Source organism: Salmo salar, chromosome ssa03 (assembly GCF_905237065.1).
Source record: "Salmo salar chromosome ssa03, Ssal_v3.1, whole genome shotgun sequence".
In the NCBI taxonomy this organism is placed as follows: domain Eukaryota; kingdom Metazoa; phylum Chordata; class Actinopteri; order Salmoniformes; family Salmonidae; genus Salmo; species Salmo salar.
Genome location: NC_059444.1, coordinates 75,588,053 through 75,604,572, shown reverse-complemented (window position 1 = coordinate 75,604,572; position 16,520 = coordinate 75,588,053). Strand labels below are relative to the sequence as shown.

The 16,520-nt window shown below is 39.1% G+C and overlaps 1 protein-coding gene across 1 annotated transcript in view; it reads right to left on the bottom strand.

Moving 5' to 3' along the window:
• Positions 1-16,520, bottom strand: part of LOC106601675 (uncharacterized) — a gene marked incomplete in the record, with an annotated part of 737,295 nt that overhangs the window by 408,108 nt on the left and 312,667 nt on the right.

Below are 16,520 nucleotides of genomic sequence, written 5' to 3'. Positions count from 1 at the left end.
ACATTAGACTATGTATAGCTTGCACGGTTAATACATATTTTCTCCCCTACAGACATTCCCATTAATGATATATATCCTCTCCTTATGCAAATTCCACCCATCCTCCCTTCCTTTCTCTCCCTCTACCTCCTATATAAAACCTCTCTGTATCTGAGAGTCCCTGTACGTCCCTCTGAGCCCTGGAGAGTAGAGAAGAACAACTCACACCAGTTCAGCTTCAGCACAAACCATGTTCCCTGCATCTCTGCTGCTGCTGCTGCTGTCAGCTGCCTCCTGTGAGTTTCTGACTGTAGTCTGATCAGTATAACTTGTGTTGTTGTGATACTGATGTGACTGGTTGATTGATCTGACCTGTCATTCCTCTCCCTCCTCAGGTGTCCACTGTGAGGTCGTACTCACACAGGCTGAACAGTCAGTCCAGGGGACCCCTGCAGGATCCCTCAAACTCACATGTGCCTGTAGTGGATTCACTCTAAGCAGCACTAATATGTACTGGATCCGCCAAGCAACTGGAAAAGGACTTGAATGGATCATTTACTATTATTCTGAAGGTAGCAAGAGCAATGCCCAAGTAGTACAGGGCAGATTCACAGCGTTGAAGGATAGCTCTAACTTCTATCTGCACATGAACCTGTTGAAGTCAGAGGACTCTGCAGTGTATTACTGTGCTAGACTCACTATGGTTAAACTAATGAGAATAGCCGTACAAAAACCATCTGGTAGAGAAAGGAAGGATGTGTACAAACACACAGACACACGTATGGTATGGCCAGTAGACCTTGACAAGGAGACACATGAGGAACAATTCTAATGATGTATCAAATAATAACACAATGATACACCTGTTGGGGCTAGGGGGCAGTATTGAGAATTTTGAAAAAAATATGTGCCCATTTTTAACTGCCTCCTACACCAACTCAGAAGCTAGGATATGCATATTATTAACAGATTTGGATAGACACTCTGAATTAAACACATAAACACTCAGAATTTTCTAAAACTGTTTGAATGGTGTCTGTAAGTATAACAAAACTCATATGGCAGGCATAAACCTGAGAAAAATACAACCAGGAAATGAGAATTTTGTGGCTGTACTATTTTCGAGTCATTGCTAATAGATCACACAGTGACAAAGGATTCATTTTGCACTTCCTACGGCTTCCACTAGATGTCAACGGTCTTTATAGTTGTTTGAAGCGTCTATGATGAACAGAGACCGAATTAGAATGAAGGGAAGTTTACGTCCCTGGGATGTCGTCACTTCATTATTGCGCGCACCTGCGCATGCATGCATGTGAGGCGAGACATTTTTTCAAAATGTTTTTCAAGACACAGGAGAGGTCGGGTTGAAATATTACTGATGTTTCACGTTAACCTGTTAGGGCTAGGGGGCAGTATTGACACGGCTGGATAAAAAACATACCCGATTTAATCTGGTTACCACTCCTACCCAGTAACTACAATATGCATATACTTATTACATATGGATAGAAAACACCCTAAAGTTTCTAAAACTGTTTGAATGGTGTCTGTGACTATAACAGAACTCAAATGGCAGGTCAAAACCTGAGAGATTCCTTTACAGGAAGTGGCCTGTCTGACCATTTCTTGAACTTCTTTTCCATCTCTATCTTTTACTAAGGATCTCTGCTCTAACGTGACACTTCCTACGTCGTCCATAGGCGCTCAGAGCCCGAGAAAAACCTGAATGTCATCCCAGCCCCAGGCTGAAACACATTATCGCCTTTCTCAAGTAGCCGATCAAGGGACTCTGGGATTAGGCGCGTGACCCGACCGCCCCCGCCTTTGTGATTTTTTCCTCTGTTTGCCGAAAAGGAGATTCCCTGTCGGAATATTATCGCTTTTCTACAAGAAAAATGGCGTAAAAATTGATTTTAAACAGCAGTTGACATGCTTCGAAGTACGGTAATGGAATATTTCGAATTTTTTTGTCACGAATTGCGCCATGCGCGCGACCCTTCTTTACCATTTCGGATAGTGTCTGGAACGCACGAACAAAACGCCGCTATTCGGATATAACGATGGATTATTTTGGACCAAACCAACATTTGTTATTGAAGTAGCAGTCCTGGGAGTGCATTCTGACGAAGACAACAAAAGGTAATCAAACTTTTGTAATAGTAAATATGATTATGGTGAGTGCTAAACTTGCCGGGTGTCTAAATAGCTAGCCCGTGATGCCTGGGCTATGTACTTAGAATATTGCAAAATGTGCTTTCACCAAAAAGCTATTTTAAAATCGGACATATCGAGTGCATAGAGGAGGTCTTTATCTATAATTCTTAAAATAATTGTTATGCTTTTTGTGAACGTTTATCGTGAGTAATTTAGTAAAATGTTAGCGAATTCCCCGGAAGTTTGCGGGGGGTATGCTAGTTCTGAACGTCACATGCTAATGTAAAAAGCAGTTTTTTGATATAAATATGAATTTGATTGAACAAAACATGCATGTATTGTATAACATAATGTCCTAGGAGTGTCATCTGATGAAGATCATCAAAGGTTAGTGCTGCATTTAGCTGTGTTTTAGTTTTTTTGTGACATATATGCTTGCTTTGAAAATGGCTGTGATTATTTCTGGCTGGGTACTCTCCTGACATAATCTAATGTTTTGCTTTCGCTGTAAAGCCTTTTGAAATCGGACAATGTGGTTAGATTAACCTCTCTAGGCTAGGCGGGACGAATTCGTCCCACCTACGTAACAGCCACTGCTATCCTGTGGCGCGATTTTCAAAACCTTAAAAATCCTATTACTTCAATTTCTCAAACATATGACTATTTTACAGCCATTTAAAGACAAGACTCTCGTTAATCTAACCACACTGTCCGATTTCAAAAAGGCTTTACAACGAAAACAAAACATTAGATTATGTCAGCAGAGTACCAAGCCAGAAATAATCAGACACCCATTTTTCAAGCCAGCATATAATGTCACCAAAACCCAGAAGACAGCTAAATGCAGCACTCACCTTTGATGATCTTCATCAGATGACAACCCTAGGACATTATGTTATACAATACATGCATGTTTTGTTCAATCAAGTTGATATTTATATCAAAAACCAGCTTTTTACATTGGCATGTGACGTTCAGAACTAGCATACCCCCCGCAAACTTCCTGGGAATTTACTAACAATTTACTAAATTACTCACGATAAACGTTCACAAAAAGCATAACAATTATTTTAAGAATTATAGATACAGAACTCCTCTATGCACCCGATATGTCTGATTTTAAAATAGCTTTTTGGTGAAAGCACATTTTGCAATATTCTAAGTACATAGCCCAGCCATCACGGGATAGCTATTTAGACACCCGGCAAGTTTAGCCTTCACCAAAATCAGATTTACTATTACAAAAGTTTGATTACCTTTTGTTGTCTTCGTCAGAATGCACTCCCAGGACTTCTACTTCAATAACAAATGTTGGTTTGGTCCAAAATAATCCATCGTTATATCCGAATAGCAGCGTTTTTGTTCGTTGCTTCCAGACACTATCCGAATGCTAAATAAGGGTCGCGTACATGGCGCAATTCGTGACAAAAAAATCTAAATATTCCATTACCGTACTTCGAAGCATGTCAACCGCTGTTTAAAATCCATTTTTATGCCATTTTTCTCGTAAAAAAGCGATAATATTCCGACCGGGAATATCCTTTTAGGTAAACAGAGAAAGGAAATGAAAGCTTTCGGTCGACGCGGGCACGAGCCTGAGTCTCACAGTACTGTAACCAGCCACTACCCAAACGCGCTACTTTTTTTTCAGCCAGAGCCTGCAAAGCCACGATTCTGCATTTTGCCGCCTTCTGAGAGCCTATGGCAGCCGTAGGAAGTGTCACGTTATAGCTAAGATCCTCACTCTTCTATAAACAGAGACAAGAAGAACGACACCCTTGTCAGACAGGCCACTTCCTGCATGAAATCTTCTCAGGTTTTTGCCTGCCATATGAGTTCTGTTATACTCACAGACACCATTCAAACATTTTTAGAAACTTTAGGGTGTTTCTAAAACTGTTTGAATGGTGTCTGTGAGTATAACAGAACTCATTTGGCAGGCAAAACCCTGAGACATTTTCTGACAGGAAGTGGATACCTGATGTGTTGTATTGACTTTAAACCTATCCCATTGAAAAACACAGGGGCTGAGGAATATTTTGGCACTTCCTATTGCTTCCACTAGATGTCACCAGCCTTTACAAAGTGTTTTGAGTCTTCTGGAGGGAGATCTGACCGAACAAGAGCCATGGAACGATGATGTCCCATTAGACACCTGGCGCGCGAGTTCATGTTGGGTACCCTCGTTCCAATACGTTATAAAAGAGTATGCATTCGTCCACCTTGAATATTATTCATGTTCTGGTTAAAAAAGGCCCTAATGATTTATGCTATACAACGTTTGACATGTTTGAACGAACGGAAATATATTTTTTCCCCTCGTTCATGACGAGAAGTCCGGCTGGCTTACATCATGTGCTAACGAGACGGAGATTTTTGGACATAAATGATGAGCTTTTTGAACAAAACTACATTCGTTATGGACCTGTGATACCTGGAAGTGACATCTGATGAAGAGAATCAAAGGTAATGGATTATTTACATAGTATTTTCGATTTTAGATCTCCCCAACATGACGTCTAGTCTGTATCGCAACGCGTATTTTTCTGGGCGCAGTGCTCAGATTATTGCAAAGTGTGATTTCCCAGTAAGGTTATTTTTAAATCTGGCAAGTTGATTGCGTTCAAGAGATGTAAATCTATAATTCTTTAAATGACAATATAATATTTTACCAATGTTTTCTAATTTTAATTATTTAATTTGTGACGCTGACTTGACTGCCGGTTATTGGAGGGAAACGATTTCCTCAACATCAATGCCATAGTAAAACGCTGTTTTTGGATATAAATATGAACTTGATAGAACTAAAAATGCATGCATTGTCTAACATAATGTCCTAGGAGTGTCATCTGATGGAGATTGTAAAAGGTTAGTGCATCATTTTAGCTGGTTTTATGGTTTTGGTGACCCTGTCTTTGACTTGACAAAACATTACACACAACTCTTGTAAATGTACTGTCCTAACATACTCTAAATTTATGCTTTCGCCGTAAAACCTTTTTGAAATCGTAAAACGTGGTTAGATTAAGGAGATGTTTATCTTTCAAATGGTGTAAAATAGTTGTATTTTTGAAAAATTTGAATTTTGACATTTATTTGGATTCAAATTTGCCGCTCTTGAAATGCACCTGCTGTTGATGGAGTGCACCACGGGTGGCACGCTAGCGTCCCACCTAGCCCATAGAGGTTAACATAATGTCCTAGGAGTGTCATCTGATGAAGATCATCAAAGGTTAGTGCTTCATTTAGCTGTGTTTGGGGTTTTTGTGACATATATGCTTGCTTGGAAAATGGCTGTGTGATTATTTTTGTCTATGTACTCTCCTAACATAATCTAATGTTTTGCTTTCGCTGTAAAGCCTTTTTGAAATCGGACAATGTGTAACGGCTGTCAGGAGAGAGAGTAGACCAAGGTGCAGCGGAGTTAGTGTTCATCATTGAATTTAATAACAGAAAGAACACTATATGAAACAAAACAAGAAAACCGACAGCCAAACAGTCCTGTCAGGTGCAAAACACTAACAGAAACAATTACCCACAAAACCCCAACTGAAAAACAGGCTCTTATGTGTGACTCCCAATCAGCAACAACACTTTACAGCTGTGCCTGATTGGAAGCCACACGGCCAAAATCAATGAAACAAACCAACATAGAAAAATGCACATAGAACGCCCACCCAATGTAACACCCTGGCCTAACCAAAATAAAGAACAAAAACCCCTCTCTATGGCCAGGGCGTTACACAATGTGGTTAGATTAACCTGTCTGGGCCAGTGGGACGCTTGCGTCCCACCCTAATCAACAGCCAGTGGAATCGCGTCGCACTAAATGCAAAACCTCATAAATGCTATAACTTCAATTTCTCAAACATATGACTATTTTACACCGTTTTATAGATACACCTCTCCTGAATCGAACCACGTTGTCCGATTTCAAAAAGGCTTTACAGCAAAAGCAAAACATTAGATTATGTCAGCAGAGTACCCAGCCAGAAATAATCACACAGCCATTTTCAAAGCAACTAGCATGCATCACAAATACCCAAAACACAGCTAAATGCAGCACTAACCTTTGACAACCTTCATCAGATGACACTCCTAGGACATCATGTTACACAATACATGCATTTTCGTTCGATAAAGTTCATATATATAAAAACAGCATTTTACATCGGCGCATGACGTTCAGAAAATCTTTTCCCTCAAATGCTTCCGGTTTATTAGCGCTACAATTTACAAAATTACTATTCGAAAACATTGTTAAAACCTCTTACATCTAGACGTTCCGCTAGCGGAACACCTGCTCCAATATCCAATGATGGGCGTGGCGCGAATTACAAATTCCTCAAAATACAAAAACTTCAATTTTTCAAACATATGACTTTTTCACAGCATTTTAAAGACAAGACTCTCCTTTATCTAACCACACTGTCCGATTTCAAAAAGGCTTTACAGCGAGAGCAAAACATTAGATTATGTCAGCAGAGTACCAAGCCAGAAATAATCAGACACCCATTTTTCAAGCTAGCATATAATGTCACAAAAACCCAAACCACAGCTAAATGCAGCACTAACCTTTGATGATCTTCATCAGATGACAACCCTAGGACATTATGTTATGCAATACATGCATGTTTTGTTCAATCAAGTTCATATTTATATCAAAAACCAGCTTTTTACATTGGCATGTGACGTTCAGAACTAGCATACCCCCGCAAACTTCCGGGAATTTACTAACAATTTACTAAATTACTCACGATAAACGTTCACAAAAAGCATAACAATTATTTTAAGAATTATAGATACAGAACTCCTCTATGCACTCGATATGTCCGATTTTAAAATAGCTTTTTGGTGAAAGCACATTTTGCAATATTCTAAGTACATAGCCCAGCCATCATGGGCTAGCTATTTAGACACCCGGCAAGTTTAGCCTTCACCAAAATCAGATTTACTATTACAAAAGTTTGATTACCTTTTGTTGTCTTCGTCAGAATGCACTCCCAGGACTGCTACTTCAATAACAAATGTTGGTTTGGTCCAAAATAATCCATCGTTATATCCGAATAGCGGCGTTTTGTTTGTGCGTCCCAGACACTATCCGAAATGGTAAATCAGGGTCGTGCGCATGGCGCAATTCGTGACAAAAAATTCTAAATATTCCATTACCGTACTTCGAAGCATGTCAACCGCTGTTTAAAATCAATTTTTATGCAATTTATCTCGTAAAAAAGCGATAATATTCCGACCGGGAATCTCCTTTTCGGCAAACAGAGGAAAAATCACAAAGACGGGGGCGGCCAGGGCACGCGCCTAAGCCCACAGTCCCTTGATCGGCCACTTGAGAAAGGCGATAATGTGTTTCAACCTGGGGCTGGGATGACAACATTCAGGTTTTTCCCGGGCTCTGAGTGCCCATGGAAGACGTAGGAAGTGTCACGTTAGAGCAGAGATCCTTTGTAAAAGATAGAGATGGCAAAGAAGTTCAAGAAATGGTCAGACAGGCCACTTCCTGTAAAGGAATCTCTCAGGTTTTGACCTGCCATTTGAGTTCTGTTATACTCACAGACACCATTCAAACAGTTTTAGAAACTTTGGAGTATTTTCTATCCAAAGCCAATAATTATATGCATATTCTAGTTACTGGGCAGGAGTAGTAACCAGATTAAATCGGGTACGTTTTTTATCCAGCCGTGAAAATACTGCCCCCTAGCCATAACAGGTTAAAATGTAATATTGTCATTCAAAGACTTATAGATTAACATGTCTTGAATGCCATCGGTTTGCCAGATTTAAAAATAACTTTACTGGGAAATCACACTTTGCAATAAACGACGTGGTATGCCCAGAAAAAAAGTCTAGGCTATACATGTTGGAGCCAACTTGGAACGATCAACCATCAAAAATACTATTGTAAATAATACCTTACCTTTGATTATCTTTATCAGAAGGCACTTCTAGGAATCCCAGGTCCATAACAAATGTAGTTTTGTTCAAAAAAGTTAATAATTTATGTCCCAATAGTGTTAGCACGCTCCGAAGGCTAGTGAAAATGTACAGTGTGCGTCTGACTTGTCGTCAGGAATGAGCAAAAAATATATATTTAAGTTCGTTCAAACATGTCAAACGTTGTATAACATAAATCTTTAGGGGCTTTTTCAACCAGGGCTTCAATAATATTCCATTGGGACGGTTGCATTGTTTTTCAAAACGTTTCGAAAAGGGAGAGTAGTCATGGGCGCCGACGTCACAATGGTAATGGCCCATCCCCGTGACCAAGTGCCACAGCCTCTCTTTGGGTCAGTTACTACCATAGGAGACTCAAACCACTTTGTAAAGACTGGGGACATCTAGTGGAAGCCATAGGAAGTGCTAAATGATTCACAAGCCCCTGTGTGTTTCAATGGCAAATGTTTGAAGTGATATCCACACATCAGATTTCAGTTTCCTGTCAGGATTTGCCATATGAGTTCTGTTATACTCACAGACACCATTCAAACAGTTTTAGAAACTTTAGGGTGTTTTCTATCCAAATCAATTGTATGCATATTCTAGTTACTGGGCAGGAGTACTAACCAGATTAAATCGGGTACATTTTTTATCCGGCCGTGCAATTGAGAATTTTGAAAAAAATATGTGCCCATTTTTAACTGCCACCTACACCAACTCAGAAGCTAGGATATGCATATTATTACCAGATTTGGATAGAAAACACTCTGAATTTTCTAAAACTGTTTGAATGTTGCCTGTAAGTATAACAAAACTCATATGGCAGGCAAAAACCTGAGAAAACCTGAGAGAAAAAAATTATTTTGTGGCTGTACTATTTTTTTAAATCATTGTTTAATAGATACCACAGTGAGAAAGGATTCATTTCGCAACTCCTACGGCTTCCACTAGATGTCAGCGATCTTTATAAAGTTGTTTGAAGCGTCTATGATCAACAGAGACCGGATGACAAGGAAGGGAAGTTGACCTCCCTGGGATGTCGTCACTTCCATTATTGCCTGCACCTGCTCAATCATGTGACGCGAGACAATTTTCAAAAACGTTTTTCTAGACACAGGAGCGGTCGGGTTGAAACATTACTGATGTTTCACGTTAAAAATGGCTCTAAAGATTGATGCTAAACAACGTTTGACATGTTTGAACGAACGTAAATAGATTATTTTTTAAACTTTTTAAACTTTTCGCCGTGACTTCCCACCCCCCGCCCGCGCTACTTTTGAGTAGCCACCGAAGCGCTAACAACATGGAACAACTTGGAGTTATTTGGACATCAATTATGAACTTTGTCAAAAGAAACCACATTTGTAGTGGACCTGGGATTCCTGGAAGTGCCAATGGATGAAGATAATCAAAGGTAAGGGATTATTGACGATAGTATTATTGATATTAGATGGTTACAAGATGATGCTAACCTATATAGCCTAGCCTATTGTTCTTAGCACAGCACCCGGTTTATTGCAACTTGTGATTTCCCAGTAAAGTTATTTTGAAATCTGGCAATACAGTAGCATTTACGAAATGTTAAAATATAATTATTTGAATGACAATATTATAATTTACCAATGTTTTCGAATAGTAATTTTGTAAATTGTAACGTTGTTCACCGGAAGCATTTCGGAGAAGAAAAAATCTGAATTTCACCGCTACTGTAAAATGCTGTATTTGGATATAAATATGAACTTGATGGAACAAAAAATGCATGTATTGTATAACATAATGTCCTAGGAGTGTCATCTGATGGAGATTGCCAAAGGTTAGTGCATAATTTTAGCTGGTTTCTGCTTTTGGTGACGCCTGACCTTGAATTGAAAATGGATGTTTGTACTTTTGTGGCTATGTACTGTCCTAACATAATCTAACTTTATGCTTTTGCCGTAAAGTCTCTTTGAAAATCGAACAATGTGGTTGGAATAAGGAGATGTTTATCTTTTAAATGGTGTAAAATAGTTGATTGTTTGAGAAATTGAAATTATTAGATTTTTGATGTTTTGAATTTCCAGCCTTGTTAGCAATCCCGTCTCGGGGTTCATTGCTAACCTGTAGCCCCAACAGGTTAACGAGAGTCTTGTCTTTAACCTGTTGGGTCTAGGGGGCAGCATTTGCACGTCTGGATAAAAAAAATGTACCCGATTTAATCTGGTTACTAATCCTACCCAGTAACTAGAATATGCATATACTTATTATATATGGATAGAAAACACTCTAAAGTTTCCAAAACTGTTTGAATGGTGTCTGTGAGTATAACAGAACTCATTTGGCAGGCAAAACCCTGAGACATTTTCTGACAGGAAGTGGATACCTGATGTGTTGTATTGAGTTTAAACCTATCCCATTGAAAAACACAGGGGTTTAGGAATATTTTGGCACTTCCTATTGCTTCCACTAGATGTCACCAGCCTTTACAAAGTGTTTTGAGTCTTCTGGAGGGAGATCTGACCGAACAAGAGCCATGGAACGGTGATGTCCCATTAGACACCTGGCGCGCTACTTCATGTTGGGTACCCTCGTTCCAATACGTTATAAAAGGCTATGCATTCGTCCACCTTGAATATTATTCATGTTCTGGTTAAAAAAGGCCCTAATGATTTATGCTATACAACGTTTGACATGTTTGAACGAACGGAAATATATTTTTTCCCCTCGTTCATGACGAAAGTCCGGCTGGCTTACATCATGTGCTAACGAGACGGAGATTTTTGGACATAAATGATGAGCTTTTTTGAACAAAACTACATTCGTTATGGACCTGTGATACCTGGAAGTGACATCTGATGAAGAGAATCAAAGGTAATGGATTATTTACATAGTATTTTCGATTTTAGATCTCCCCAACATGACGTCTAGTCTGTATCGCAACGCCGTATTTTTCTGGGCACAGTGCTCAGATTATTGCAAAGTGTGATTTCCCAGTAAGGTTATTTTTAAATCTGGCAAGTTGATTGCGTTCAAAAGATGTAAATCTATAATTCTTTAAATGACAATATAATATTTTACCAATGTTTTCTAATTTTAATTATTTAATTTGTGACGCTGACTTGACTGCCGGTTATTGGAGGGAAACGATTTCCTCAACATCAATGCCATAGTAAAACGCTGTTTTTGTATATAAATATGAACTTGATAGAACTAAAAATGCATGCATTGTCTAACATAATGTCCTAGGAGTGTCATCTGATGGAGATTGTAAAAGGTTAGTGTATCATTTTAGCTGGTTTTATGGTTTTGGTGACCCTGTCTTTGACTTGACAAAACATTACACACAACTCTTGTAAATGTACTGTCCTAACATACTCTAAATTTATGCTTTCGCCGTAAAACCTTTTTGAAATCGTAAAACGTGGTTAGATTAAGGAGATGTTTATCTTTCAAATGGTGTAACATAGTTGTATTTTTGAAAAATTTGAATTTTGACATTTATTTGGATTCAAATTTGCCGCTCTTGAAATGCACCTGCTGTTGATGGAGTGCACCACGGGTGGCACGCTAGCGTCCCACCTAGCCCCAAGAGGTTAACCTGTTAGGGCTAGGGGGCAGTATTGACACGGCCGGATAAAAAACGTACCCGATTTAATCTGGTAACTACTCCTGCCCAGTAACTAGAATATGCATATAATTATTGGCTTTGGATAGAAAACACCCTAAAGTTTCTAAAAATGTTTGAATGGTGTCTGTGAGTATAACAGAACTCATATGGCAGGCCAAAACCTGAGAAGATTCCATGCAGGAAGTGGCCTGTCTGACAAATTGTGTTTCATCTTGGCTCTTTTTATTGAAGACTGAGGATCTTTGCAATAACGTGACACATCCTACGGCTCCCATAGGCTCTCAGAGCCCGGGAAAAAGCTGAACGATATCGAGGCAGCCTCTGGCTGAAACACATTATCGCTTTAGGCAAGTGGCCGATCAGAGTACTATGGGCTTAGGCGCGTGCCCGAGTCGACTGAATGCTTTATTTTCTTTCGTCTGTTTACCTAAACGCAGATTCCCGGTCGGAATATTATCGCTTTTTTATGAGAAAAATGGCATAAAAATTGATTTTAAACAAATGGAATATTTAGAATTTTTTTGTCACGAATTGCGCCATGCTCGTCACCCTTATTTACCCTTTCGGTTAGTGTCTTGAACGCACGAACAAAACGCCGCTGTTTGGATATAACTATGGATTATTTTGAACCAAACCAACATTTGTTATTGAAGTAAAAGTCCTGGGAGTGCATTTTGATGAAGACAGCAAAGGTAATAACATTTTTCTTATAGTAAATCTGACTTTGATGAGTGCTAAACTTGCTGGGTGTCTAAATAGCTAGCCCTCTGATGCCGGGCTATCTACTGAGAATATTGCAAAATGTGCTTTCACCAAAAAGCTATTTTAAAATCGGACATATCGAGTGCATAGAGGAGTTCTGTATCTATAATTCTTAAAATAATTGTTATGCTTTTTGTGAACGTTTATCGTGACTAATTTAGTAAATTCACCGGCAGTGTTCGGTGGGAATGCTAGTCACATGCTAGTCACATGCTAATGTAAAAAGCTGGTTTTTGATATAAATATGAACTTGATTGAACAAAACATGCATGTATTGTATAACATAATGTCCTAGGGTTGTCATCTGATGAAGATCATCAAAAGTTAGTGCTACATTTAGCTGTGGTTTGGGTTTATGTGACATTATATGCTAGCTTGAAAAATGGGTGTCTGATTATTTCTGGCTGGGTACTCTGCTGACATAATCTAATGTTTTGCTTTCGTTGTAAAGCCTTTTTGAAATTGGACAGTGTGGTTAGATTAACGAGAGTCTTATCTTTAAAATGGTGTAAAATAGTCATATGTTTGAGAAATTGAAGTTTTTGCATTTTTGAGGAATTTGAATAACGCGCCATGGGATTACACTGGCTGTTGAGTAGGTGGGACGCAAGCGTCCCACCTAGCCCATTTAAGATACCTATTTATCTTTCTAAATCGTGGTAGAATTATTGTAATCAAAAGGAGAGACTTAGATTTCTTCAAAACAATCAAACTTTATTATTTAATTACTGCTGTAATGGAGCTTGTTGGTAATCACCCCTGGAGGTTCACTGAGAACTCAACAAGCGGATTTGAGCCACATAATTTTATAGCAAAGTCCATCCTCCTGGATGTTCATGACAAACAACAGATGTATGGAATGAGTCACAATGTTACTAATAATTCCCAGCAAACAGTATCTGCTGTAAATACTGTCCTCATTGTGTAGAGACCAGGGTCTGGTCCTAACAATCTCTCCCTGCTACCTTCCAGTCAGAAACATTAACTCATGCTATGGAATGCGGCATCACCCAACGACATCGTCAAATCTTCCAGAAGCCCATCCTCAGTAGAACACACACAGATGAGCATTCTAACAACCCCTTGTTCTGTTGCATAAAACAACCATTTGATGCAATAACAGCATTCTGTCATAATATTGTAATTTCTCCTCCATAATACTGTCTGTCCTAGAAAGACAGGTGTCCTGATACATCGCTGGATGCATTATGTATGCATAATGTAATCATAATATATGCACATACAGAGCATTCGGAAAGTATTCAGACCCCTTGACCTTTTCCACATTTTTACAGCCTTATTCTAAAATTGATTTTTTTTTTAGTCAGTCTACACACAATACCCCATAATAACAAATCGAAAACAGGTTTTAAGATTTTTTTGCAAATGTATTGAAAACAGAAATACCTTATTTACATAAGTATTCAGACCCTTTGCTATGAGACTTGAAATTAAGCTCAGGTGCATCCTGTTTCCATTGATCATCCTTGAGATGTTTCTACAACTTGATTGGAGTCCACCTGTGGTAAATTCAATTGATTGGTCATGATTTGGAAAATCACACACCAGTCTATATAAGGTCCCACAGTTGACAGTGCATGTCAAAGTAAAAAACAAGCCATGAGGAGGAAGGAATTGTCGGTAGAAGTCCAAGACAGGATTGTGTCGAGGCACAGATCTGGGGAAGGGTACAGAGCACCAGAGGAAACCTGGCACCATCCCCTACGGCGATGCACGGTGGTAGCAGCATCATGCTGTGGGGATGTTTTTCAGCGGCAGGGACTGGGAGACTAGTCAGGATCTGCTCTTCAGCTTCTATATCTATATATTATACTGTATAGTATCTCCCAAGAGGATGGGTTTTTAATACAGCTCTGGTGCTGGTTTGTATCACTGTGAGGGTAGGCACAATAATACACAGCTGTGTCTTCAGTCTGGAAGTTGTTCCCTTCAAAAAGCACGGTATTACTGCTAGAGTCTACTGAGAGGCTGAACTTGTTCTTCAATTATTTATTGTATTCTGTATCTCCAGTGTATACATTTCCAATCGACTCCAGTGCTTTACATTTACATTTTAGTCATTTTGCAGACGCTCTTATCCAGAGCGACTTACAGTAGTGAATGCATACATTTCCATACATTTTTTTGCTGGCCCCCCGTGGGAATCGAACCCACAACCCTGGCGTTGCAAACACCATGCTCTACCAACTGAGCTACTGCTGAGCTACAGCATTCCGTGCAGTTTGTCGGATCCAAGCTGTGCAAGTGTTATTAACAGAATAAGAGATCTGACTGGAGATGGTCAGTGGTTGACCTGGCTGGACAGTCATAGAGACTGGCTGAGTGAGTTCAGAACTCTATACACCTGTTGAAAGGAAATAATGAACAACTTGAAATACACAAAATAGCAACACGTTAGTTTAACTATATAAATTCTAGTAACCAGTTATGTTGAATTGGCAGAAATATAAACAATTATAATGTATCTTTAAGTTTGTTGTATTTTTGTCTGAACTGACGGTAGCTGTTCCTCTCTACTCTCCAGGACTCCGAGGGACACACATAGACTCTTTATTTATTTTACCTTTATTTAGCTAGGCAAGTCAGTTAATATGCAAAGTTTAAGTTGTCTCATTTAATTGGAAGAACCTAGAAAGTTATGTTCGACAAGTTAACTAAATAAATTGAATGAGACGATAATCCATACAATCTCCATTGATTGGATATCATAAGTGTAAACCGTAGTTCAAATGTTGGGACCCTTCACCACTAGGGTACGCACCTCCCTGGGGCTGAACGTCCGTAAAGGGGTTTTACTGACTGTGCCTTGCTAAAGCAGATTTTACTGATTAATCTATTTATGATATATCAAACCTGTATAGGCTATCTGGGAATTAACTTTGAATTAACCTGAGAGCATTGCTTCATCTAAGTTAAGTTTGGAAAAAGTTAATCATGTCTCATTGTAGACGCCCAATCAATTTTGGATATTATTTGAAAGATCCACTTGAAAAGGTAAATCTGGCAATTAAATTAAATTGAATGAGACGTGCTCCACGTTTAAATTTCCCCTAGAGATGTACTGGCAATTCTTCACCACCAGGGTGCAGAATGCTGAAATTTAAACGGAAGTACAAAGGTCGGACTTCCGTCGCGCTAGTGGAGAGATTTTAAACGTGTTACGGTGGGGGTAAATGTTCCCTCTCTGTTAGCTTACCCGTAATGCTAAGCTATTGCTACTTGGTTCAGGAGTATCCTTCCAAGCACCAAAATAGGATCCTTTCCCTTATGGAAAGGGTGGGTTTTCTAGTGACGTCTCACCTTAACCCCATTCAGCATACTCTGCTAGCGTTTATGTTGACCGGAGCGACACGGTACTTAACTACAAATACGCATACGGTCTGCCCACAGTCCTAGTGCGGTAGGCAAACCACTCGGCTCGGTTCCCTGACAGCTAACCTCTAATTTCTAACCTTACTCTAGAAGTTAATATTTACCGACAGAAATAGTACCGTTTGGCCTAACGGACTAAATCTGGAATTTAATCCTCACTGCTATCGACATAAGACCGGAGCTATTCTAAATAGCTTCTCTCAATGGAAAATGCACAATCACTTTGTTTACATAGCAGGCTGTTTGTACACTTCTGTTTGCACAATTGATATATAGAATTTCACAGCAAAGTCCAATTCTATCTTAGATTCCTCGCACGGGGGCTCCAATATGTCGCGTCTTTGGGGGTACCATTAAACGAAAGATATGTTTATCAATTAGCTCCCTGTAATTATTATCACGCGATTAAACTGATTAATCGTTTAATTGTAATTAACTAGGAGGTCGGGGCACCAAGGAGAATATTCAGATTACAAAGCTATAATTTTCCTAATATAACTTTCCTGTACTATAATATTATATTCTATTATAGTATAGGTCGATTATCTTCTAAATTTAAATGGTGGATTTACCTCTAGTCCAGTCTCATTCCAAAACGTCGTAAATTGTTGTATCTGCACGAACCCAGTCTTTACTAAAATCATCCATACATCAATTGTCTTAAAATCATTTATTT